The sequence below is a fragment of the Amblyomma maculatum genome, chromosome 1, assembly GCF_055883805.1.
Source record: "Amblyomma maculatum isolate TAMU_Amacu chromosome 1, ASM5588380v1, whole genome shotgun sequence".
Classification (NCBI taxonomy): domain Eukaryota; kingdom Metazoa; phylum Arthropoda; class Arachnida; order Ixodida; family Ixodidae; genus Amblyomma; species Amblyomma maculatum.
This window is the reverse complement of record NC_139344.1, coordinates 500333257-500360520: the sequence shown is the minus strand read 5'-3', so window position 1 is coordinate 500360520 and position 27264 is coordinate 500333257. Positions and strand designations below refer to the sequence as shown.

The window sequence follows — 27264 nt, the reverse complement described above, 5'->3', positions numbered from 1 at the left end:
TTCTGTGAACTTTTTATTTTGCTCGTTGACATCGAGGCTGACCGAAAAGAGTTTTTCTAAAGCGGCATGTTTTTGGAAGAGTGCCCAGTCGGCTAGGTACAGTTTCCAACGCCGTGGTTCAGTAAAGGTGATTAATGGTGACGATGTTAGACTGATAATGATGGGAAGATGATCGCTTCCATAAGGGTTGTCAATAACATTCCATCTAAAATCAGTGAAAAGACTTGGTGAACAAAAAGACAAATCAATGCAACTCATTTTTCCAGAGCTTGAAGAACAGTAAGTGTATTTGCCAGTGTTCACGAGGCAAACATTGTTGTTGAGAATAAAATCTTCTAAAATCCGACCTCTGGCGTCCGTTTTTTCGCTTCCCCAAAAGGATGAATGAGCATTAAAATCCCCTACTAAGATATATGGCTCCGGTAGTTGCATTAAAATTGCTTGTAAATCATTAAGTGTGATAGTGAAATGAGGTTCGATGTATAAAGAACATATTGTTATTTTTAAAATGCACCACGGTGACTGCAACAGCTTCAATTGAGGTTTTAAGGTTGATTCCTCGTGGAGTAGCGTAGCACCTACCTACCTACCTCGTGGAGTAGGTAGTGGAGTAGCACCAGCTACTTCCACCAGGGGCGCGGATGGCACCACCCCAGACTCATTTTTTGTGGCCTGGGTAGGTGCTGAAGACTCCTGTGGTGCCGCGCCCTGCTGCGCCACAGAGGAATAGGAAGGGTGTTGGATTGAATATCGTTTGCGTGCTTCGGTGAACGTGATGTTTTCTGTTGCCTTTAGAGTGATTATGTCCTTTTCAGTTTTCCACACCGGACAGCTACGCGAATAAGCAGGATGGTTGCCGTGACAGTTTGCACAGAGATGGGAAGTAGTAGGCGAATATGTCTACTTAGGACAGGTAGTAACCGCAGATCCGGACCATGAAAAGGAAATAACAAGAGGAATAAGATTGGGATGGAGCACATTTGGCAAGCACTCGCAGATTATGTCTAGCAGCTTACCGGTATCGCTCAAGAGGAAAGTATACAACAGCTGCATCTTACCTGTACTCACCTATGGGGCTGAAATGTGGAGGCTAACCAAGAAAGTTCTTAAGTTGAGGACAACCCAGAGGGCTATGGAACAAAAAATGGTAGGGGTAACATTAAGAGATAGGAAGCGTGCAGAGTGGGTCAGAGAAATAACTCAAGTTACCGACGTTCTAGTGGACATTAAGAAGAAATGGACATGGGCAGGACATGTAGTGCGAAGAGAGGATAACCGATGGTCGCTTAGGGTAACAAACTGGATTCCAAGGGAAGGAAAGCGTAGCAGGGGGCGGCAGAAAGTTAGGTGGGTGGATGAGATTAAGAAGTTTGCAGGGGTCAAGTGGATGCAGCTAGCACAGAACCGGGTTAAGTGGAGAAATATGGGAGAGGCCTTCGCCCTGCAGTGGGTAGAGCCAGGCTGATGATGATGATGATCTAAATGCCTAACATATGATTGACATGATACAGTGACATAACATGATAATAGTGGCCATAGTGAAAGTGCGTGAAAAAGCAACAAAAATTCCCAGTCCTTAACAACCAACAAAGGCTAAAAAAGGTGGATGCAGAGAAAAAAACGTTTTATATAAGGACATGTTTAAAAAACTGCAGAGAAACTTATGAGATGGACAAAAAATAATAAGTAAGTTAAACATTAAAAAAGAAGAGAGAGAGATGCAAATGTTGAAACAAAATTGAAAGCCAACCAAATGACACTGCAAAAAAAAAACCAACAATGAATTAAACAATATGCCTGACTGCAATTCAAAATGTAAAAAAACGAAGGCATGTAAAGAGTGTAAATAAAATCAAAGACAAAATCAAGCACAATCAGAGAGAAAAGCAATTTCTTTGTTCGAAATGAAAACTGAGGATGTGCTGACGCATTCATCCTTGTGCTTAGCAATCAAAGCGGCTTCCACTATTTCGCGTGTAAGCTTGTTATGGGATCGGTTTAGAATGGTCGTTTTCTGAAAGACAGGGGAGCATTTTCTATTGCGGTCGCATGTGCGACAATGCACTGGCAGGTTTTTGGACGATGACCCTGAAAAATCATTGCTATGCTCCATTAAAGATGAATAATACATTGGCCAGTTTGGCTGATGTATGCTTTGCCACAAGATAGAGGGTTGGAGTATACAAGCCCTTCTGCGCATGTTACGGCGGGATTCTTGTGCCTTGTGGTGCAGCCATTATCTCTCTGTCGTTTTGTTGACCATGCGACAAAGTCTTGATAGGCGGTGCGGGGCTGAAAAGACCACGTGAACGCCTGCCTTCTTACCAATCTTCTTGACATTATGAAAAATCTTGTGGATATAAGGTATTATTGCTACCTTATTTCGCTGTTGGACTTCAGCTGAAGGGCCTGTCATCTTCATTTTGTAGTTCTTTAACATTTTTCTAGCGACAGAAGAAAGAAGTTTCTGCGGGAATCCCGACTGCGTCAGCCTGCACACTAGAGCTGAAAAGCTATCCTGAAATTTATGCTTGCGTGACTTCGTCAAGACGTTGCTAAAACCAGATTGCTCAATATTCCTTTTAACCAACTTTGAATGAGCAATACCATAAGCTAAAATGGGTTTCTTGCTTCTTGGTTCGAACGCCCAGCAAACATGATTAGGAGTGAAAATAAGTCTTAGCTTGAGAAAACGAATGGAATTCTTGTCTGGCACTTCGTGGGTCAGCTCAAGTGGCGCCATTGTGTTCGCAAACACAGTCAGAACTTGAGGTACCCGACTTAAAATGGTTTTATTATTGCAACCTAAGATAACTAAGTAATCATCTACGAACCGGAAGATCTTTAAAACGCATGAGTTAATAAAGCTTTCATTAAGAGCTCTGTCATGCATGCCGAGGTAAAGGTCACTGAGAACTGGGGCAATGCATGATCCTATACAGATCCCCTGCCTTTGTATAAAAAGAGACCTATTCCAATCTGCAAAGGTTGATTTGAGGTAAACTGACAACAATTCCAAAAAACCATCAACAGTAATGGCTGTCCAAATATGGCGCCGTGGCTTTTCAGAATAAGTGCGGCATTAGTGTTGATGGTTTTTTGGAATTGTTGTCGGTTTACCTCAAATCAACCTTTGCAGATTGGAAAGGGTCTCGTTTTATACAAAGGCAGGGGATCTGTATAGGATCATGCATTGCCCCAGTTCTCAGTGACCTTTACCTCTGCATGCATGACAGAGCTCTTAATGAAAGCTTTGATAACTCATGCATTTAAAGATCTTCCGGTTCGTAGAAGATTAGTTAGTTATCTTAGGTTGCAATAATGAAACCATTTTAAGTCGGGTATCTCAACTTCTGACCGCGTTTGCGAACACAATGGCGCCACTTGAGCAGACCCACGAAGTGCCAGACAAGAATTCCATTCGTTTTCTCGAGCTAAGACGTTTTTTCACTCCTAATCATGTTTGCTGGGCGTTCGAAACAAGGAGCAAGAAACCCATTTTAGCTTATGGTTCTGCTCATTCAAAGTTGGTTAAAAGGAATATTGTGCAATCTGGTTTTAGTAACGCCTTGACGAAGTCATGTAAGCACAAATTTCAGCATAGCTTTTCAGTTCAAGTGTGCAGGCTGACGCAGTCGGGATACCCGCAGGAACTTCTTTCTCCTGTCGCTAGAAAAATGTTAAAGGACTACAAAAAGAAGATGACAGGCCCTTCAGCTGAAGTCCAGCAGCGAAATAAGGCAGCAATAATACCTTATATCCACAAGATTTCTCATAATCTCAAGAAGATTGGTAAGAAGGCAGGCGTTCACGTGGTCTTTTCAGCCCCGCACTGCCTATCAAGACTTTGTCGCATGGTCAACAAAACGACGAGAGATAATGGCTGCACCACAAGGCACAAGAATCCCACCGTAACATGCACAGAAGGGCTTGTATACTCCATCCCTCTATCGTGTGGCAAGGCATACATCGGCCAAACCGGCCGATGTATTAATAAACGTTTAATGGAGCATAGCAATAATTTTTCAGGGTCGTCATACAAAAACCTGCCAGTACATTGTTGCACATGTGACCGCAATAGAAAATGCTCCCCTGTCTTTCAGAAAACGACCCTTCTAAACCGATCCCATAACAAGCTTACACGCGAAATAGTGGAAGTCGCTTTGATTGCTAAGCACAAGGATGAATGCGTAAGCACATCCTCAATTTTCCTTTCGAACAAAGAAATTGCTTTTCTCTGATTGTGCTTGATTTTATCTTTGATTTTATTTGTACTCTTTACATGCCTTCGTTTTATACATTTTGAATTGCAGTCCGTCATATTGTTTAATTCATTGTTGTTTTTTTGTTTTGCAGTGTTAATTGTTGGCTTTCAATTTTGTTTCAACATTTGCATCTCTCTCTCTTCTTTATTCATGTTTAACTTATTATGTTTTGTCCATCTCATAGGTTTCTCTGCGGTTTTTTTAAACAAGTTCTAATATAAGAAATGTTTTCTGCGCATCCACCTTTTTTAGCCATTGTTGCTTTTAAGGACTGGGAATTTTTGTTAATTTTTCACGCACTTTCCCTACGGCCACTATTATCATGTTATTTCACTGTACCATGTCAATCGTGTGTTAAGCATTTAGATTTATCGATTTTTTATACTCGTATTTGATTTTGTTGCACCTGTTTCCGCCACGTGTAGATTTTGTTCCTCTAGTGGGCGTTTCTCTGTTATATATATATGACATGGTTGGCTGATTTCCAAAAATAAAGTCGCAGTTCAGTGCCTCTGCATCTTACGTGTTCCTCCGTCTTCGTCCTTGTTCGGCTACGCGCTGCAATAACTATGGAAAACCAACTAGCCCGACAGCTTGTCCTCTTTGTATTTTTTGTTCACACGAAACTATGGGTGATGTGTATATGACCTCCATGTAAAAAAAATAAAATGACCTTGATAAAATGTTCGTTATGGCAGCACAATATCCATTCTAAAGTGTTATGCAGCTTTTCCTTCATTTTCCCAAGAAAGCTGCCATTAAAATCTTAGTGTGCTACTTACCAATTTCATGCAATGGCAAGTTCACATTTTATTTCTATTGTTCTCGCTTGTGCGACACACTTCTGCTCCCTCTTTCCTCGTATGCCAATGCGACTAGGAACCTAACAAAATAATATAGCATGCTTTCGTGTCATGCACGTCCGTTACCCAGAGGTGCAGACTAACCATTGAAGAACCAATCAGGGATCGTGCACGAACATGCCTGCAGGCAGCCAAATGTACAATTGCTTCGTGACGTTTCTCGCGTAGCAAGTGAATGGGACAGCATGGCTTCAAGCTTCATGAAACTGCAAAGTGCCATAATTGCATCTTCCAATCATTCACTTCCTAAAAACTCATCTTAGGTATATGTTAAAATTTGTTTTCGTGTGCTTGAAAAACTCATTGAAACACATAAATTTAGGGGCACACTGGTCTCGAGGGTGCAATAAAAACCACAATTCTAATTTTAAAACTATCAGGTTTCTAAACTCTGTAAATATTTCAGGTGTAATATGAATTTATAAGAAGTCGGGAAACTAACTTTAAGTCAGTGTTTACACTAAAATAGCCCATTGTCATAATATAACGCATGCTTTCCGTTCCCTGCGCACGTTAGCTGCGGTCTTCGTCTCGTTTGGAAGAGTACATCTTCGTTTCAAATTACATGCTCCAGTGTATAGTTTGAATCATTGGCTCGATAGATAGCAAAAGAAAACTAGCACATGTTCCTATTCACTGCCTGCCACACTATACTGAAAGGAACCCTGCATCTCTCACCATCGGCTGCACAAGTCGACGTCGTGCCCCAGGATGCCATCTTGTCTAGTACCTTCGGCCTTGGACACTGGAGATTCCGCAACAATGTGCTGCCGACGAGAAAGCATGTGACGCTGCATAAGTATAGCAAAATGTCATTGATCGTTAATGTTAGAAATGTGCCTTTGTGTTGTGAGACACAGAGGAAAAGCATATTCCTGTGCCAAGTGACAGCGTCAAGGAAACGGGACCAATTAGGCAAGCGGGCCCATTAAGTAAGAAAAGTTGCAGTGTGGTCGGACCCGTCATGATACAACACTTTTGATGCCTTTTGATATGGAAAATGAAGACTAGAGCTGACATGAAACTGTGGGATTTGGAATTAACACCGGGAATGAAACGTAAGGCCAACTTAGTCCCCAGCGATGTCGCTGACCATCTGCTTAATCCCGACGAGCTTTGCGTTGGTTTGCAATGAGTTGCTCAACCGCCTGCTGAATGGGAAAACAGCTAGGTACGATAGTGGTGGTCTGCAAAAAGAGCTGAGACACAAAGTGCAACACGTTTGGAAGTAGAGTAAGAACCGTTTGGGGCGATCGAGAATACGACCTCTCTATTATGCTTTTCAAGACGTGTGATAACTGCTAGGACAAGAGATCAGTATGGAGTATGCTGCCTTTTGAAGAAAAACAAATAAATCTTTTAGCTGCGAACATTCTGGCTGCGTCCACTATGCAAAATACTAGACCCAATAAAAGTTTTTCAGTACCTTCACTGATAAAAATTTCTCGCGTGGACAACCACAAAAACATGGAAGAACACCATAAAGGAAAACCTGACACCTGCCACGGCGTGCTCCGCTACGGAAGTGGAAGTGCAATGCGCGAGAATTCACCAGTTTTCTATCTATGTAGCCTTGTCGTATGAGGGGCATTGGATGACTCGTGGACTCATTCACACATCAGAGCCGCCCCAAAGTACTCTAAAGACATCACCAGTGAAGACGGCTAGGATGCAAACACAGAGTTGTTCGCCAAAATGTTCGCCAGCAGGGTACTTCAACGCTACCGATGAATCTCCTGTGTTGGCCCCTCTGCATGCTCTCCCCAGTCAGCACTTGGCAGCATGTGCATGGTTGTACTGCAGAAGTGGTGACATTTTTTGAGCGGAATAATCTTCGATTACATCAAATGGACAAACAAGGGGGTTTTGCTGTGCTACCGGCTTTGCTCTTTGAAGAGAAGGCGACAGTTTAAATTACAATAACTTTGTTAAAGTGAAGGAGAAAGTCAGCAGATCAAAAGCTATTGCGTTATGTAATGATTAACCACCTACAGTTGAAACACAAGTAATGCTCTCTTGGAGGCCATGTTTTGTTGTTGCTGTGTTGGGTTTAGTGGCGCATAGGCAGCTTAGGCTATCATGCGCCAACTTCAAGGTTAAGAGTGTTGCATTTATGTAATTTAAGCTTACATTCTGTTTAGAACGCTTGCTTCTTTTAAAAACCTGAAAACCCAGGGCAAATCAATGAGCGAATTTTCACCTAAAAGCAACGCTCGATAAAGAGGAATGTGTTGTTTGTAAAACTGCGTAAAATGTTTTTTTCTTAGTTGTTCAAGTTGTCTGCATGAGATTAAAATGTGGGTGACTGTTAGCTCGTGTCCGCATGAATCACACAGGGGCTTATCCTGTTTAGTTAAAATGACGCTGTGTTAAATGTGTGTGTCTTATGCGAAGACGGCATAGAGATACTTTGGAACGTTCAAGGTGGGTGCTCGATTTCCACTCTTCTATTACAGGCTTTATGAGGTGTATTTTGTTATTTGTTTCAATGTTCCAAGCCGAATGCCATTTTTGTATCAGCTTACTTTGTATCAATTTCATGCAGTCTTGAGATGGTACCTGCACTTCTTTTATTTTCTTGTCTCGAGCTTTAGCAGTGCACATATCTGCTTTTTCATTACCTTGAATTCCTACATGACTGGGAACCCAGCAAATTTTTATGCTTTGTCCTTCATTTGTAAGTGTTGCTATGCTGTGTATGATGTTTCCCAGAATTGGTATAACTGCGTTTCTTAGGAAATCTGTGTAAACAATGCTTCTACTGAGGTTTTCTTTTATTATTTTCTCTATGGCAACAGACACAGCATAGCATTCAGCAGTAAAGATGGACGCGCACTGTGGAAGTCTTATTGTTTTTTCCCATTCACTTTGAACAACTGCGCTTCCGACATAATGATCTGTTTTTGAGCCATCCGTGTAAACGTCTGTGAAGCTACTGTACTTTTCTTTCAGCTGAAGGAATTCTTGTATGATGAGCTCTTGTGGGGTTATTGTTTTTTGGAACTGTGTAAGTGAGAGGTTGCAAACTGCAGGGACCAGGTACCAAGGAGGCAGAGGGTTAGGTCTTTTGGCAATACTAGGTAAACAATCCGGTAGCTCAACCTCTTGACACATTTGCTCAAATCTTAGGAGCAGTGCTCTCGCTGCATTGGGTTTGTTGGTGAATAGTGTTCTAGAAGGGCATTTAGTTACTAGGGAATAGCAGATATGCTTTGGCAGAGATCTGATTTTAAATATATGGGCACATGTAAGTTATGTTCTTCTGATTTCAAGAGGAGGTTCATTTGTTTCCACAAGCAGACTGGATATAGGAAAAGTTCGGTATGCTCCACATGAGAGTCGAAGTCCTTTGTTATGTACCTGGTCTAGTTCTTTTAAGTATGATGGTCTAGCTGACCCATACACTATGCAGCCATAGTCAAAGGAGGAGCGTACGACAGATCTGTAAATGTGTTTAAGGCATGTCCTGTCAGCGCCCCAGTGTTTACGGGAAAGAACCTTTAGTATGTTTAGAGATTTGGAAGCCTTTTTCTTCAGGACATTTATATGAGGAAGAAAGGTGAGTTTTTGTTGTTCAGGTGTAGTATAGGATCTGTCTGCAAGCTTCGTTTGAGAGAGAATAGAACAGCCACTGTGCTATCGCCATCTATGAACCGGCAATGGCACCAACCTTTTCATTCTTTCTTTCCTTCTTTCCGCTCACCCCTCTGACTATATAATACCCCTTGATCTGGAAATAAACCGTCGTACTTTTGGCCTGGCTATGCTGTCAGATGCATCACTCGGGAGCGGCGCTCCCATTGACTACGCCTTTCCAACAGTGGCGTTCCCATTGACTGCGCCTTTCCAACAGTGGCGACGAGGCTGAAGCAAGGATATCGGGCCCAGGACAGCGCCAGACATGGGTCACAATCTATCGGACTTCGATGAGGAAGAAGATAAGTGGCAAGCTTACCTGGTGAAAGTAGAAGCGTACTTTGAGGCCAATGAAATCTCAGCTGATGCAATGAAGATCGCTTTACTAGTAGCCGCCCTTGGGACGAAGACCGTTCAAGTTTTATGCAGTAAAGTAGCGCCGGCAAGCTACGACAAGGTAGTCGAGACCTTGAACAGCTACTATGATCCTACACCAAATGAAATAGCAGAAAGTTTTAAGTTCTTCAACCGCTATCAGAAAGAAGAAGAATTAGTGCAGGAATTTATTGTCGCTATACGACAAATAGCACAGAACTGCAATTTTTCGTCTGTGCTAGAAAAAATGATCAGAGACCGCATCGTGTGTGGCGTCCGATCAGAGTTTACAAAAGCAGCTTCTGGCAATAAAAGACCTGTCACTAAAGGAAGCAGAGGCTCTAGCACTAGCTGCAGAAAGCGCCGAACTAGATTCGCGAGGCATAACCGGCGAAGCTCGGGATCCAAACGTGTTCAAGATAACTCATCGGCGCCAATCAGCGATACGAAAGCAACCGCGAACGCAATGCCAGTGCTGCGGTAACTACGGCCACAAGACTGCAGCATGTCGCTTTAACAGAGGGCAATGTTTCAAATGCAGACGATACGGGCATCTAGCGAAGATGTGCTTAGCGGCCGACAGCGTTAACAGAACTGGTACCATGGAAGCACAGAAGCGGCAGGAATCGGAAGACAGTGATAGCAGTACATCGCAGATATCTACCGCCCATTCAGAAAACATTCACATGGAACGGCGTTGACCTAAAAATGGACACTGATACTGGATCCCCAGTCTGCTTCATTTCAAAAGCTATTTATGACAAACATCGCAATGAATGGCCTCCGCTAGCGGAATCTACGATAAAGTTATCGTGCTATCTTGGAAAGCTACCAGTGCTGGCCGTCATGAACATGGACGTGCGTTATCAAGAACTACAGTGGAATGCAATCTGGTGGTGTTAAACTGCAGAGGCCCCAGTCTTTGTGGCCGGGATTTATTGCAGAAACTGAAGGACACCGGAATGACTCTCCTGCACGTAAAGGCGCAGACTAACGTGGCCAGCACGGTTCCGCCAGCTGCCCATCAACCTGCCGGGGAAATTCTGAACAGCTATGCTGATCTTTTCAGCGAGGGCACCGGACTCTTGAAAGGCCCGCCAGCACGGATTCATCTCAAGAGCGGAGCAACCCCCAAGTTTTTCAAAGCAAGGAAGGTTCCTTTTGCGTACAAACAAAAAGTTTCACAGGAGTTGGATAGGCTTACGGAAGCAGGGATAATATCGCCTGTACCATATTCGGAATGGGCCACACTCATTGTTCCCGTCTTGAAGAAGGACGGCTCAGTGCGCCTTTGCGGAGATTTTAAAGCCACACTAAATCCTGTGTGTGAGATTGAGCAATACCCGCTACCAGTTATTGACGACATGTTTGCCAATTTAGCGGGAGGAGAACGGTTCAGTGTGCTAGACCTGAGAGACGCCTATAGCCAGGTAGCGTTGGAGGAGGAGTCGCGGAAACTGGCCGTCATCAACACTCAAAAAGGGCTATACTGCTACAAGCGGCTACCATTTGGAATCTCTTCTGCGCCAGCAATCTTTCAGCGGAAAATTGAATCCGTGCTCCAAGGGTTAACCGGCGTGAAGGTCTATCTTGACGATGTGCTGATAGCTGACAAGAGCCAAGATGACTCAAACCTGAAAGCAGTACTGCAACGCTTCAGGGGAAATGGCATTAAGCTGCGCTCTGACAAATGTCGCTTCGCCGAGCAAGCAGTTTATCTCGGTCACCGCATTGATAAAAACGGGTTGCACCCGGTTGAAAAGAACATCGACGCTATCAGACTAGCCTCTTCTCCGCGTAATGTTACAGAGTTGCGTGCCTTTCTTGGGTTTATCACCTTCTACCATAAGTTTCTCCCTAACCTGTACACCTTACTTGCGCCTTTGTATAAGCTACTGAAGAAAGGAGCCAGGTGGATGTGGAGCGATAAAGAACAAGCAGCATTCAAACTGTCGAAAAAGGCTCTTTGCGCAGCCCCTGTGTTGACATATTTCAATCTGAAGCTCGAACTACTTTTGGAATGCGATGCCTCACCTCACGGTGTGGGAGCGGCACTTTTCCATTGCATTAATGGGGAAATGAGGCCCATCGGATTTCGGTCCCGGACCTTAACTTCGGCTGAAAAGAAGTATTCTCAGATCGAACGTGAAGCGTTGGCTCTCGTTTTTGGTGTTTCACGTTTCCGGGACTATCTCCTTGGCCGGGAGTTCAACCTGGTGACGGATCATCGGCCACTGCTCGGCCTCCAACGAATGGATCGTCAGACCCCCATCATGGCCGCCGCGAGAATACAAAGATGGGCTCTTCTGCTGGGAGCGTACAAATACAAGCTGCTTTGCAAATCCGGAAAAATGATGGTTAACGCGGACACCCTAAGCCGTTTACCTCAAACCTTGCAGGAAACGAAGACCGCACCGGAAGGAGACGCAGAGTTTGTCCTCGCCATCGACCAGTGGGACCAGTCGGCCATCACTATAGAAGAATTGCGGTCACTCACAGAAACGGACGTGGTACTAGCACTTGTCCGCAGGTACGTCCAGGAGGGTTGGCCCAAAGCATGTTGCTCCGGTAACACGGAGGTGTTGCATTACTACAAAAAGCGACATGAATTATCTGTTCAGGATGGCCTCCTACTGTGGGGACATCGTGTAGTAGTCCCCAAACAGGCACGCGGTAGACTGCTGATGATATTGCACGAAGCCCATTAGGGCGTCTGCACCATGAAGAAGGTAGCAAGATCAAAAAAACAGCGCGGCTACTTGGGACAAATAGAGAAGGGAGAATAACGGACAAGCGCCGACCGTTATTCCGTTATTCTCCCTTGTCAGCGCTTGTCCGTTATTCACCCTTCTCTGTTTGTCCCAAGTAGCCGCGCTGTTTTTTGATCTTGCAATGCACCAACTAGCTCAGATTTCCGTTCTTCTGAAGAAGGTAGCACATCCCAACTTTTGGTGGCCGGAGATCGATCGGGACATTAGCCGAATAGCCGATGAATGCAGAAACTGTGTCCAGGCTTTACCAATGCCTCCAGCACGTGAACCAGTAAACGAGCCAGCTACAGAAGAAAAATGGCCCCGATTGCACCTCGATTTCGCTGGACCTATCAGGGACAAAATGTTGCTGATCGTGGTTGATTCCCACAGCAAATGGATCGAGGCCCTTCCACTCTCGAGTGCAACGTCAAGCAGCATGGTAAACGCGCTGCGTACGCTCTTCAGCCAGTTCGAGCTACCGCGCACTGTAGTAACTGATAACCGCAGCCCCATTACCGGGTCGGATTACGCCGAATTCATGAACAGGAATGGCATTGCCCACATTCGAAAACCGCCCTACCACCCACAAAGCAATGGGCTGGCAGAACGCGTGGTCAGAACGGTTAAGGATGGGATAAAGAAGATGCCTGGCGTGGATCTCTCAACCGCACTCGCACGAGTTTTGTGTCGATACCGGAATTCCCCAAGGCAGTCGAGCCTATCACCTACAGAGTTACTGTTAGGTTATCGACTACGCACCAGACTTGACATGTGTTTTCCTCTCAGGAGCAAACCTGTCCAGAGCAGAGCAGCTACACCAGAGTCGGACGACGCCAGCGGGAGTTTAGCTCCGGAGGACCCTGTACTGGTCCGTAACTACGGTGTTGGTGACAAGTGGACACCAGTTGTTTATGAGACCTCAGCAGTTCCAGTGTATGAAGAACGCCATATTTTTTTATGGAATGTACCTGAGTTTAGGTTTCAGGTTTGTCTGGTCCTGTAATAAGTTTTTTCTCTCCGTTATCTTTCCAGAGAGTTATGCCGCCGCTGCAGCGTGGACGAGGAAGGGGTTGTGTCCATTGTCTCGGGGGCTTTGGACGTTTGGGGAGAGTTAGGAGTGTTGGTTGCAGGCTTCCCTTCTGGGGGAGAAGCCTTTTGGGCTGTTGGCTCTGGGACCAGTGTGCCCTGTTTCTGCGATGGCAGGGCAGCTTTCACTGCTTCTGCCTGGGGCAGGGATGGCCCTGCCTGAGGCTTAACCTCGGCGGAGACCAAATCCTGTTGTGGTGTGCTGCCCCTATGCTCCACCACATTGAAATAGTTCGGTTTGACTGTGAACAAAAATTGCCGTTTAACAAGATATCGCTGTCGCGCCTCTTTAAACCTTATGTTTTCATTGATTTTTATGGTAATGATGTCCTTTTCCTTCTTCCAAGAAGGACATGAACGTGAGTATGCGGCGTGTTCACCTGCACAGTTCGCGCAGTGTGGCGCAGCTTCACACTAGTCAGATTTATGTTGAGTTGAGGCACATTTTGCGCATGTTTGTCGGCCACGGGAAATCTGGGAGCCATGACCGAATCTTTGGCAGTTGAAACAAAGCCTAGGGTTTGGGATGTAGGGCCGGATGTCTACTTTGATGTAACCGACTTCAATGGATTCAGGGAGTTTGCTAGAGTTAAAAGTGAGAACTATGTGCTTTGTTGGTATTTCTTGGTTGTTCTTTCGGATTTTGACCCTGTGTACACCGATTACATTTTGCTCGGAAAGACCTTCTAGAAGTGCTTCAGTGAGTGACAGGAAGTCAATCTCTGATATCACGCCTTGGACTGTGTTCAAGCACTGACTGTTATTGGGCTATCCCCAAATGTAGCAAGTTGCTGAAGGTTGCTGTGCTGGAGTTTGCTTTGCAGCTCAAGCAGGAGATCCCCGCTAGCCAGTTTACTAACTTTGTATCCTGGGCCTAGTATGGTTGTGAGAGACCTAGATGCTGTAAAAGGGGATATAAGCCGAGCTTGTTTGAAAAGGCTTTCACTGTGGATCACATGATATTTAGAGAAAGTTTCATGCTTCGCTGAAAAGAACTGGGTTGATACATCAGTCCGCATTTTCTTGGAAAGGAAATCAGTTTGTTTGGAGGAAGAAGCCATAAATAATGTATGATGTTCGGCTGCTGTGCCAGCCGCCCACCATGGAGCCCAACGAGGGGAAGGGGCAGGAATTGGCAGGCAAGTCCTGTACACGTCAACTGTACACAGTAAATATAACCTAATATGGCGTAACTCAGGGTAGTCAGCCACACAAGGTTAACCCTCGCCGCCTGGAAGGAAAAACCAAGAAGAGAGTAGAGGACAGGAGAGTTGTAGGATAGAAGATAGGAACGTGAAAGATGAAGGGAAGGATAGGAAAAGGCGACTGCCGGTTTCCCCCGGGTGGGTCAGCCCGGAGGTGCCGTCTATGGGAAGCGTGGGCCAAAGTGGTGTGTTGCCTCCGTCGAGGGGCCTTAAAGGTTCAAACACTCGGCATCGGCTCAACCACCAGGATCCCCTTTTCCCCAGACACGACGATGCCACGCACGGCTAAGCGTGGGTGCTTGGGGTCCGTGGTGTCGCACAAAACACACAAACACCTGCTTTAACAGGTGCCCCCTGTGGGGGGAGGCCATGTTTTGTTGGGACCCCAGGTCTATTCCAAAATAAAGTAAAAACAGAGTCTTATCAGACGCTGATTGTACTTGATTTTGTGCCTGTCTATTTTATAATGATTATTTTTTGTAATTTTAATGACATGTATAATGTGTTACGACACTTCTGATTTTCAATGCATGCAGTTGTGACAACGAGCAAGTTTGAGCGGGAGATGCATGCAGTACTCGTCACTACTAAAGCGAGCAGCCCCGTTGTACAGGAAGCCAGTGAGTTATCGATCCATAAAACGCACTGCGTCAAGAGGCAAGACGTCACCGCCTGCTACGACCCACAGATGGATCCGAGACCCAAGACTGCACATACAAGGAGAAATGGAAAGCAGACTATGCCTGGATCATGGCCACCTCCAACGACAGCCGCCAGGAGCAAGGTAAAAGCAAACTATGAATAAACCTGCCAGCAGTTCTAACAGTTTGTGCGATCAGACCGAGCTATTTGAAGGTGTTTCGGTCAGGTGCCCATTCTTACGTAGGTATTGAGAAATTTGTTCATGTTCGAGCATTTTAATGCGATTTATTTCAAAACGATATGCATCTGAACTTAAACTTGCGTCATGAACAGCAGTTTCTACTTCATATATGGCAATTTAGTGCAAAAACAATTCACGTAAAAGTGGAATATAAACTATATTTCTCAGGCGGCATGCGTCAATGACACCCCACCCCCCCAGTGGTTAGAGTATGCCCAATTTCCCTAGCAGGAAGTTGTGGTCAGCCTATGCTGCGGACAAGAATTGCTCCTTGCACTTTGTCTCTGATTTCCTCCATTTGTTGAGGAATCTGCAGAACAGTTTGTTCAGCCCCCTATAAAAACTGCATGGTATGGATCCATGAGAAATGCCAGTTAGATCAACAGAGGCATTATCATATAATGCACAAAGGAAAAAGCACCGTTCTAGCATGATGAGACTGTATGAGCAGTTCTTGTTCACGACGAAGCCTGGAACGACAAAAAATTCAACTACATATTTCTCTCTTTTACACCTTCCTAGTGTCCGCTCGATGCTCTGGTATATTCTGATCTGCTTTTTATGTAGCAGGTTAAGCAGGTTTCAATGCATGATCTTGCACATAAAAACCATCAGCTTGACAATACTGACAAAGGCGACGATTTCCATTTGTGAACTCCTAAAAAGGTTTTCTCCTTTCAGTTTTATATTTTTAAATCCAACTTCTATAGCCCCATATTGGTGCTTCGCTTGCCTTATTCATGAATGGACTCTATTCCTCCTGTAGCACCATCTTTGCTCGTTGCAGATCTGGAAATGAACTGATGCTGCTGACGACAGACTATTAACGTGATTTCAGAAATGAAGATGCCGAAGACATCCTTGTCAGCGACAGTTAGAGTTCCCGCTGGCCAATCTTTGAAGATCGATCATCTGCGCTGACGACCAGGACGTAATGCCTAGCTCGCGTGGTCATCCTGTGTTACACAAATGCAACGAGCACCGCAGGTTTTCCGCGAAAAACGCTACGCTTTTCCTCAAGGGACACTGACGGTAGACGGCATGGCTCCTATATAACATCGAACAAGCCTGGGGGGACTATCACTCTGGAGCAGACCAGGCAGCCGTAAGGTTGAGCAGAGATTTACCTTCTGTTTACCATTTGTGCAGGCAGCTTTGTTTGTATTTTAGCCACTCAATATCTAGCTCCTGGTCTGCTCCAAGTGTGCTTGGTTTTTTGTGTGTTTGTTTTTTTAGTGTTCTGTGGTGTGTATCTTGCAAACGAGTCCTACTGTGTATATGAAGATTACCTTTTCAGCCTTTTGCGCTCTGCGGCTGAACTACAAGTAATTTTTTTATCAGACTGGCTACTAGCTTATATAGCTATCGGCTGAAACAGTGTTTGCACATATTGTTATCGCAATAAAGTTCCCCCCCAAAACCAATCACGCAACTTCTTTATCCAGGTGTAACCACCGCTTGTGGCACATGCAGGACGTTTCTCTTAAGATATTACAGTTGATGAAGATGACGGTTTCACTGCAGTGAAGGAGGCTGCACAAGAACTTATGCAGCAACCTTAGACACCACCAGGAGAAACATCGGTGCAGAGCCTGGTCCAGTGCACCCATTACAGCCCAATGTTGACAAGACGTGTTGGCAACTTGCCTCCTTAACAAAAAGAGTGCGATGTCATACCATTGCTACACAGGTACCAGAACATTTGTCTTGTACCAGCCTAAATCACCATGTTTAGAGAGATGTGTAAAGCCATTCTAGAGTTGTTTTTATTAAAAAGAGCAGCATTACATAAAAGCAGAACTGGGAATTCGTGAGCAGCATTATCAAAGACAACAGCCCGTTTCCATAAAACTATGGTGTAAAGCCAACAGATCTGTCGGCCTAGATGACTCACGCCGTTCTCAGTCGTCTATGGCAGAACACCCTACATCCCTCTCGACGCGCAGTTGGGCCTTCACCGTTAGACTACGTCCCCAATTGACTCTGCCCAACGACTTCGTTACGCCCACCTCGACGCTCAGTGCAACCTTCTCACGGCTCATGCGCGTGTGAGAGTGGCCAATGCAGCATCACCACCACATCCCACCTTCCGGTTGGGTGACTTGGTCCTCGTTCGCCGCACCATCTGCACGACTGGCCCTTACAGGAAGCTCATGCGCCGATACTGGGGCGCTTACCGTGTCGTTGAACGGCTCGGCCCCGTGACATACCACCTCGAAGACCTCCCCGAGCATAGACGATGCGGTGTGCACCACATTTTCACGAAGCATGTGTAAACATGAATCAATATGTCAACAGCGCCAGCATTGACTCCGACTTAGATATCGGGCCATCACCACTACTGTTGTCGCCAGCTGCCTCACTGCATTCCCCACGAAACGCCAACTAATAATTGGAGCGCCTGCAGCAGCTCACTGAACCCCCCCCCCCCGGTGGAAGGATGTTACGGTACACGCCGAGGAGCGCTGCGCCAGAAAACGAAGAGGCGCAGGACGAGCGCGAGACTAGCGCGCGGCGCCAGCGCGAGGGTTAGAGAACGAAAGAAGAGCGCTGGGGCAAGTGGTGTTTGCCTGGTGTCCTCTGTTCTGTGTCTCTCTAGGCGGGCACAGGGTCCCGCAACATTATATAACACATTACAAGTTCTTCAATAAAATGACTGAAGGACAAATTTTGCAGCTTATGTGATGTGTCGCACTGAAACCAAACTTGTCAACATGCATGGCAGTTTTCTTGCCTCGCAGTGTTGTGTGCAAAAGCTGCCGCAGAAACAAAACGATCTGTTTCTGTGGGACGGAGCCACGAAGGAGGCGAGTATATCCGTGATGGTGCGGTTAACACGCTCCACGAGGCCATTGCACTGGGGATGATTGACGGATGTAGTGGAATGTGCAATGCCAAAGGAGCGGAGGGCTCGCTCAAATTCATGGGACAAACACGAGTATAAAAATCGATGTATCTAAATGCAGATAACTACGGATTTGCTGAAGGACGGGGGGATATCGTGTTAGAAAAACTGGCCACCTTGTATACGCAGTGCCTGATGTCATCGACAGTACCGGAACCATGGAAGAATGCAAACATTATCCTCATTCATAAGAAAGAGGACTCTAAGGACCTTAAAAATTACAGACCAATCAGCTTACTGTCTGTTACGTATAAGGTATTTACTAAGATATGCGGAAAGTGAAGTGGAACTCAAGAGACTTCTGATGCGCGTACAAGAAGAGAGTGAGAAGTTTGGGCTTAAACTGAACATTAAAAAGACGAAGATCATGGCGTCTTGCCCTATCAAGTCCTGGAGCATCAATGGACAAGAATTGGAAGCTGTGACAGATTTTCTCTTCTTGGGCGCCAAGATTACCTCGGAGGGAGACTGCAGCCATGAAATTAGGAGACGCCTGCTTCTGGGAAAGAGAGCAATGGTTAGCCTTGACCGCCTAGTAAAGAGCAGAGACATTAGTCTGCCAACCAAGATCCGTATAACCCGTGCTATGGTCTTTCCAGTTGTGATGTATGGATGTGAGAGTTGGACTGTGAAAAAGGCTGACCGCCGAAGAATTGACGCGTTTGAATTGTGGTTCTGGCGAAGACTCTTAACAGTTCCTTGGACTGCCAGAAGATCAAATCAGTCGATATTGTCGACCATAAACCCTGACTGCTCATTGGAGGGTAAAATTCTAAAGTTAAAGCTCAGCTACTTTGGTCATCTGATGAGAAGAGAGGAGTCGCTGGAGAAAGATTTGATGTTGGGAAAGGTTGAGGGTCGCCGGAGAAGGGGTAGGCAGCGAACGCGATGGTTAGATGGCATTCTCGAGGCATTGCAGATGAAGCTATGTGATGTTAAGAAGATAGTGAGAGACCGGAAAGCGTGGCGTGACATGGTCCATAGGGTCACGAAGAGTCGGACACGACTGAACGCCTGAACTGAACTGAAGGTAATCGCTAATAGAATCAGAACAACCTTAGACTTCAATCAAGCAAAGGATCAAGCAGGGTTTCGGAAACTGTACTCTACTATCGATCATATCCATACCATCAATCAGGTGATAGAAAAATGCTCGGAATATAACCAGCCCTTATACATAGCATTCATTGATTACGAAAAAGCATTTGACTCAGTTGAAACCTCGGCGGTGATGCAGGCATTGCGAAATCAGGGGGTAGACGAGCCGTACGTGAAAGTGCTGGAAGATATATATAGTGGCTGCACAGCAACCATAGTTCTGCATAAAGAAAGTAACAAAATTCCCATAAAGAAAGGTGTTAGGCAAGGAGACACAATCTCCCCAGTACTATTCACAGCTTGCTTAGAGGAAGTATTCAGACTTGGAAGGGGAGCAGTTAGGGATAAGGGTAGATGGAGAATACCTCAGTAATCTGCGATTTTCTGATTACATTGCCTTGCTAAGCAACTCGGGAGATGAACTACAAATAATGATTGATGACCTAAACAGGAAAAGTAGAAAGGTAGGCTTGAAAATCAATATGTAGAAGACTAAGGTAATGTTCAACAGCCTCGGGAAGGAACAGCAGTTTACATTAGGTAGCGAAGTACTGGAAGTAGTAGGCGAATATGTCTACTTAGGACAGGTAGTAACCGCAGATCCGGACCATGAAAAGGAAATAACAAGAAGAATAAGATTGGGATGGAGCACATTTGGCAAGCACTCGCAGATTATGTCTAGCAGCTTACCGGTATCGCTCAAGAGGAAAGTATACAACAGCTGCATCTTACCTGTACTCACCTATGGGGCTGAAACGTGGAGGCTAACCAAGAAAGTTCTACTTAAGTTGAGGACAACCCAGAGGGCTATGGAACAAAAAATGGTAGGGGTAACATTACGAGATAGGAAGCGTGCAGAGTGGGTCAGAGAAATAACTCAAGTTACCGACATTCTAGTGGACATTAAGAAGAAATGGACATGGGTAGGACATGTAGTGCGACGAGAGGATAACCGATGGTCGCTGAGGGTAACAAACTGGATTCCAAGGGAAGGAAAGCGTAGCAGGGGGCGGCAGAAAGTTAGGTGGGCGGATGAGATTAAGAAGTTCGCAGGGGTCAAGTGGATGCAGCTAGCACAGAACCGGGTTAAGTGGAGAAATATGGGAGAGGCCTTCGCCCTGCAGTGGGTAGAGTCAGGCTGATGATGATGATGATCTAAATGCCTAACATATCATTGTCATGATACAGTGACATAACATGATAATAGTGGCCATAGTGAAAGTGCGTGAAAAAGCAACAAAAATTCCCAGTCCTTACCAACCAACAAAGGCTAAAAAAGGTGGATGCACAGAAAAAAACGTTTTATATAAGGACTTGTTTAAAAAACCGCAGAGAAACTTATGAGATGGACAAAAAATAATAAGTAAGTTAAACATTAAAAAAGAAGAGAGAGAGATGCAAATGTTGAAACAAAATTGAAAGCCAACCAATTGACACTGCAAAACAAAAAACCAACAATGAATTAAACAATATGCCTGACTGCAATTCAAAATGTATAAAACGAAGGCATGTAAAGAGTGCAAATAAAATCAAAGATAAAATCAAGCACAATCAGAGAGAAAAGCAATTTCTTTGTTCGAAGTGAATACTGAGGATGTGCTGATGCATTCATCTTTGTGCTTAGCAATCACAGCGGCTTCCACTATTTCGCGTGTAAGCTTGTTATGGGATCGGTTTAGAATGGTCGTTTTCTGAAAGAAAGGGGAGCATTTTCTATTGCGGTCGCATGTGCGACAATGCACTGGCAGGTTTTTGGACGATGACCCTGAAAAATCATTGCTATGCTCCATTAAAAATGAATAATACATTGGCCAGTTTGGCTGATGTATGCTTTGCCACAAGAAAGAGGGATGGAGTATACAGGCCCTTCTGCGCATGTTACGGCGGGATTCTTGTGCCTTGTGGTGCAGCCATTATCTCTCTTTGTCGTTTTGTTGACCATGCGACAAAGTCTTGATAGGCGGTGCGGGGCTGAAAAGACCACGTGAAGGCCTGCCTTCTTACCAATCTTCTTGAGATTATGAGAAATCTTGTGGATATAAGGTATTATTGCTACCTTATTTGGCTGTTGGACTTCAGCTGAAGGGCCTGTCATCTTCATTTTGTAGTTCTTTAACATTTTTCTAGCGACAGAAGAAAGAAGTTCCTGCGGGAATCCCGACTGTGTCAGCCTGCACACTTGAGCTGAAAAGCTATCCTGAAATTTATGCTTGCGTGACTTCGTCAAGGCGTTACTAAAACCAGATTGCACAATATTCCTTTTAACCAACTTTGAATGAGCAATACCATAAGCTAAAATGGGTTTCTTGCTTCTTGGTTCGAACGCCCAGCAAACATGATTAGGAGTGAAAATAAGTCTTAGCTCGAGAAAACAAATGGAATTATTGTCTGGCACTTCGTGGGTCAGCTCATGTGGCGCCATTGTGTTCGCAAACACGGTCAGAACTTGAGGTACCCGACTTAAAAAGGTTTCATTATTGCAACCTAAGATAACTAAGTAATCATCTACGAACTGGAAGATCTTTAAAATGCATGAGTTATAAAAGCTTTCATTAAGAGCTCTGTCATGCATGCCGAGGTAAAGGTCACTGAGAACTGGGGCAATGCATGATCCTATACAGATCCCCTGCCTTCGTATAAAAAGAGAACTATTCCAATCTGCAACCGGTTGATTTGAGGTAAACCGACAACAATTCTAAAAAACCATCAACAGTAATGGCTGTCCAAATATGGCGCTGTGGCTTTTCAGAATAAGTGCGGCATTAGTGTTGATGGTTTTTTGGAATTGTCGGTTTACCTCAAATCAACCTTTGCAGATTGGAATAGGTCTCGTTTTATACAAAGGCAGGGGATCTGTACAGGATCATGCATTGCCCCAGTTCTCAGTGACCTTTACCTCTGCATGCATGACAGAGCTCTTAATGAAAGCTTTGATAACTCATGCATTTAAAGATCTTCCGGTTCGTAGATGATTACTTAGTTATCTTAGGTTGCAATAATAAAACCATTTTAATCGGGTATCTCAAGTTCTGACCGTGTTTGCGAAAACAATGGCGCCACTTGAGCAGACGCACGAAGTGCCAGACAAGAATTCCATTCGTTTTCTCGAGCTAAGACGTTTTTTCACTCCTAATCATGTTTGCTGGGCGTTCGAACCAAGAAGCAAGAAACCCATTTTAGCTTATGGTATTGCTCATTCAAAGTTGGTTAAAAGGAATATTGTGCAATCTGGTTTTAGTAACGCCTTGACGAAGTCATGCAAGCATAAATTTCAGGATAGCTTTTCAGCTCAAGTGTGCAGGCTGACGCAGTCGGGATTCCCGAAGAAACTTCTTTCTTCTGTGGCTAGAAAAATGTTAAAGAACTACAAAATGAAGATGACAGGCCCTTCAGCTGAAGTCCAACAGCGAAATAAGGTAGCAATAATACCTTATATCCACAAGATCTCTCATACTCTCAAGAAGATTGGTAAGAAGGCAGGCATTCACGTGGTCTTTTCAGCCCCGCACCGCCTATCAAGACTTTGTCGCATGGTCAACAAAACGACAAAGAGAGATAATGGCTGCACCACAAGGCACAAGAATCCCGCCGTAACATGCGCAGAAGGGCTTGTATACTCCATCCCTCTACCTTGTGGCAAAGCATACATCAGCCAAACTGGCCAATGTATTATTCATCTTTAATGGAGCATAGCAATGATTTTTCAGGGTCATCATACAAAAACCTGCCAGTACATTGTCGCACATGTGACCGCAATAGAAAATGCTCCCGTCTTTCAGAAAACGACCCTTCTAAACCGATCCCATAACAAGCTTACACGCGAAATAGTGGAAGTCACTTTGATTGCTAAGCACAAGGATGAATGCGTCAGCACATCCTCAGTTTTCCTTTCGAACAAAGAAATTGCTTTTCTCTCTGATTGTGCTTGATTTTATCTTTGATTTTATTTGTACTCTTTACATGCCTTCGTTTTATACATTTTGAATTGCAGTCCGTCATATTGTTTAATTCATTGTTGTTTTTTTGTTTTGCAGTGTTAATTGTTGGCTTTCAATTTTGTTTCAACATTTGCATCTCTCTCTCTTCTTTTTTCATGTTTAACTTACTTATTATTTTTTGTCCATCTCATAAGTTTCTCTTCGGTTTTTTAAACAAGTTCTAATATAAAAAATGTTTTCTGTGCATCCACCTTTTTTAGCCATTGTTGCTTGTTAAGGACTGGGAATTTTTGTTAATTTTTCACGCACTTTCCCTACGGCCACTATCATCACGTTATGTCACTGTACCATGTCAATCATGTGTTAAGAATTTAGATTTATCCATTTTTTATACTCGTGTTTGATTTTGTTGCACCTGTTTTCGCCACGTGTAGATTTTGTTCCTCTAGTGGGCGTTTCTCTGTTATATATATGACATGGTTGGCTGATTTCCAAAAATAAAGTCGCAGTTCAGTGCCTCTGCATCTTACGTGTTCCTCCGTCTTCGTCCTTGTCCGGCTACGCGCTGCAATAACTATGGAAAACCAACTAGCCTGACAGCTTGTCCTCTTTTTATTTTTTGTTCACAAGAAACTATGGGGGATGTGTATATGACCTACATGTAAAACAAATAAAACGACCTTGATAAAATGTTCATTATGGCAGCACAATATCCATTGTAAAGTGTTATGCAGCTTTTCCTTCATTTTCCCAAGAAAGCTGCCATTAAGATCTTAGTGTGCTACTTACCAATTTCATGCAATGGCAAGTTCACATTTTATTTCTATTGTTCTCGCTTGTGCGACACACTTCTGCTCCCTCTTTCCACGTATGCCAATGCGACTAGGAACCTAGCAAAATAATATAGCATGCTTTCGTGTCATGGACGTCCGTTGCCCAGAGGTGCAGACTAACCATTGAAGAACCAATCAGGGATCGTGCACGAACATGCCTGCAGGCAGCCAAATGTACAATTGCTTCGTGACGTTTCTCGCATAGCAAGTGAATGGGACAGCATGGCTTGAAGCTTCATGAAACTGCAAAGTGCCATAATTGCATCTTCCAATCTTTCACTTCCTAAAATCTCATCTTAGGTATATGTTAAAATTTGTTTTCGTGTGCTTGAAAAACTCATTGAAACACATAAATTTAGGGGCACACTGGTCTCGAGGGTGGAATAAAAACCACAATTCGAATTTTAAAACTATCAAGTTTCTAAACTCTGTAAATATTTCAGGTGTAATATGAATTTATAGGAAGTCGGGAAACTAACTTTAAGTCAGTGTTTACACTAACATAGCCCATTGTCATAATATAACGTATGCTTTTCGTTCCCTGCGCACGTTAGCTGCGGTCTTCGTCTCGTTTGGAAGAGTACATCTTCGTTTCAAATTAAATGCTCCAGTGTATAGTTTGAATCGATGCCTCGATAGATAGCAAAAGAAAACAAGCACATGTTCCTATTCACTGCCTGCCACACTATACTGAAAGGAACCCTGCATCTCTCACCATCTGCTGCACAAGTCGACGTCGTGCCCCAGGATGCCATCTTGTCTAGTACCTTCGGCCTTGGACACTGGAAATTCCGCAACAATGTGCTGCCGACGAGAAAGCATGTGACGCTGCATAAGTATAGCAAAACGTCATTGATCGGTAATGTTAGAAATGTGCCTTTGTGTTGTGAGACACAGAGGAAAAGCATATTCCTGTGCCAAGTGACAGCGTCAAGGAAACGGGACCAATTAGGCAAGCGGGTCCATCAAGTAAGAAAAGTTGCAGTGCGGTCGGACCCGTCATGATACAACACTTTTGATGCCTTTTGATATGGAAAATGAAAAGACTAGAGCTCACATGAAACTGTGGGATTTGGAATTAACATCGGCAATGAAACGTAAGGCCAACTTAGTCCCCAGCAATGTCGCTGACCATATGCTTAATCCCGACGAGCTTTGCGTTGGTTTGCAATGAGTTGCTCAACCGCCTGTTGAATGGGAAAACAGCTAGGTACGATAGTGGTGGTCTGCAAAAAGAGCTGAGACACAAAGTGCAACACGTTTGGAAGTAGAGTAAGAACCGTTTGGGGTGATCGAGAATACGACCTCACTGTTATGCTTTTCAAGACGTGTGATAACTGCTAGGACAAGAGATCAGTATGGAGTATGCTGCGTGTTGAAGAAAAACAAATAAATCTTTTAGCTGCGAACATTCTGGCTGCGTCCACTATGCAAAATACTAGACCCAATAAAAGTTTTTCAGTACCTTCACTGATAAAAATTTCTCGCGTGGACAACCACAAAAACATGGAAGAACACCATAAAGGAAAACCTGACACCTGCCACGGCGCGCTCCGCTATGGAAGTGGAAGTGCAATGCGCGAGAGTTCACCAGTTTTCCATCTATGTAGCCTTGTCGTATGATGGGCATTGGATGACTCGTGGATTCATTCACACATCAGAGCCACCCCAAAGTACTCTAAAGACATCACCAGTGAAGACGGCTAGGATGCAAACACAGAGTTGTTCGCCAAAATGTTCGCCGTCAGAGTACTTCAACGCTACCGATGAATCTCCTGTGTTGGCCCCTCTGCATGCTTCCCCCAGTCAGCACTTGGCAGCATGTGCATGGTTGTACTGCAGAAGTGGAGACATTTTTTGAGCGGAATAATCTTCGATTACATCAAATGGACAAACAAGGGGGTTTTGCAGTGCTACCGGCTGGGCTCTTTGAAGAGAACGCGACAGTTGCAATTACAAATAACTTTGTTAAAGTGAAGGAGAAAGTCAACAGATCAAAAGCTATTGCGTTATGTAATGATTAACCACCTACAGTTGAAACACAATTATTGCTCTCTTGGAGGCCATGTTTTGTTGTTGTTGTGTTGGGTTTAGTGGCGCATAAGCAGCTTAGGCTATCATGCGCCAACTTCAAGGTTGAGTGTTGCATTTATGTAATTTAAACTTATTCTGTTTAGAACGCTTGCTTCTATTACAAACCTGAAAACCCAGGGCAAATCAATGAGCGAATTTTCACCTAAAAGCAATGCTGGATGAAAATGAATGTGTTGTTTGTAAAACTGCGTAAAATGTTTTTTTCTTAGTTGTTCAAGTTGTCTGCATGAGATTAAAATGTGGGTGACTGTTAGCTCGTGTCTGCATGAATCACACAGGGGCTTATCCTGTTTAGTTAAAACGACGCAGTGTTAAATGTGTGTGTCTTATGCGAAGACGGCATAGAGATACTTTGGAACGTTCAATGTGGGTGCTCGATTTCCACTCTTCTATTACAGGCTTTATGAGGTGTATTTTGTTATTTGTTTCAGTGTTCCAAGTCGACTGCCATTTTTGTATCAGCTTACTTTGTATCAATTTCATGCAGTCTTGAGATGGTACCTGCACTTCTTTTATTTTCTTGTCTCGAGCTTTGGCAGTGCACATATCTGCTTTTTCATTACCTTGAATTCCTACATGACTGGGAACCCAGCAAATTTTTATGCTTCGTCCTTCATCTGTAAGTGTTGCTATGCTGTGTATGATGTTTTCCAGAATTGGTATAACTGCATTTCTTGTGTGAAGGACTGTGACTATACTTAAGAAATCTGTGTAAACAATGCTTCTCCTGAGGTTTTCTTTTATTATTTTCTCTATGGCAACAGACACAGCATAGCATTCAGCAGTAAAGATGGACGCGCACTGTGGAAGTATTATTGTTTTTTCCCATTCACTTTGAACAACTGCGCTTCCGACATAATGATCTGTTTTCGAGCCATCCGTGTAAATGTCTGTGAAGCTACTGTACTTTTCTTTCAGCTGAAGGAATTCTTGTATGATGAGCTCTTGTGGGGTTAGTTTTTTGGAACTGTGTGAGAGGTTGCAAACTGCAGGGACCAGGTACCAAGGAGGCAGAGGGTTAGGTCTTTTGGCAATACTAGGTAAGCAATCCGGTAGCTCAACCTCTTGACACATTAGCTCAAATCTTAGGAGCAGTGCTCTCGCTGCATTGCGTTTGTTGGTGAATAGTGTTCTAGAAGGGCATTTAGTTACTAGGGAATAGCAGATATGCTTTGGCAGAGATCTGATTTTAAATATATGGGCACATGTAAGTTATGTTCTTCTGATTTCAAGAGGAGGTTCATTTGTTTCCACAAGCAGACTGGATATAGGAAAAGTTCGGTATGCTCCACATGAGAGTCGAAGTCCTTTGTTATGTACCTGGTCTAGT

At 44.2% G+C, this 27264-nt stretch overlaps 1 long non-coding RNA gene across 1 annotated transcript; it reads right to left on the bottom strand.

Annotated features, from left to right (window-relative positions):
• Positions 1-27264, bottom strand: LOC146210323 (uncharacterized). The gene is made up of 3 exons (XR_014708949.1): positions 24556-27264; positions 5807-5895; positions 1-900 (listed from the first exon to the last, which is right to left on the bottom strand). It is a non-coding gene; the product is annotated as an uncharacterized LOC146210323 (long non-coding RNA).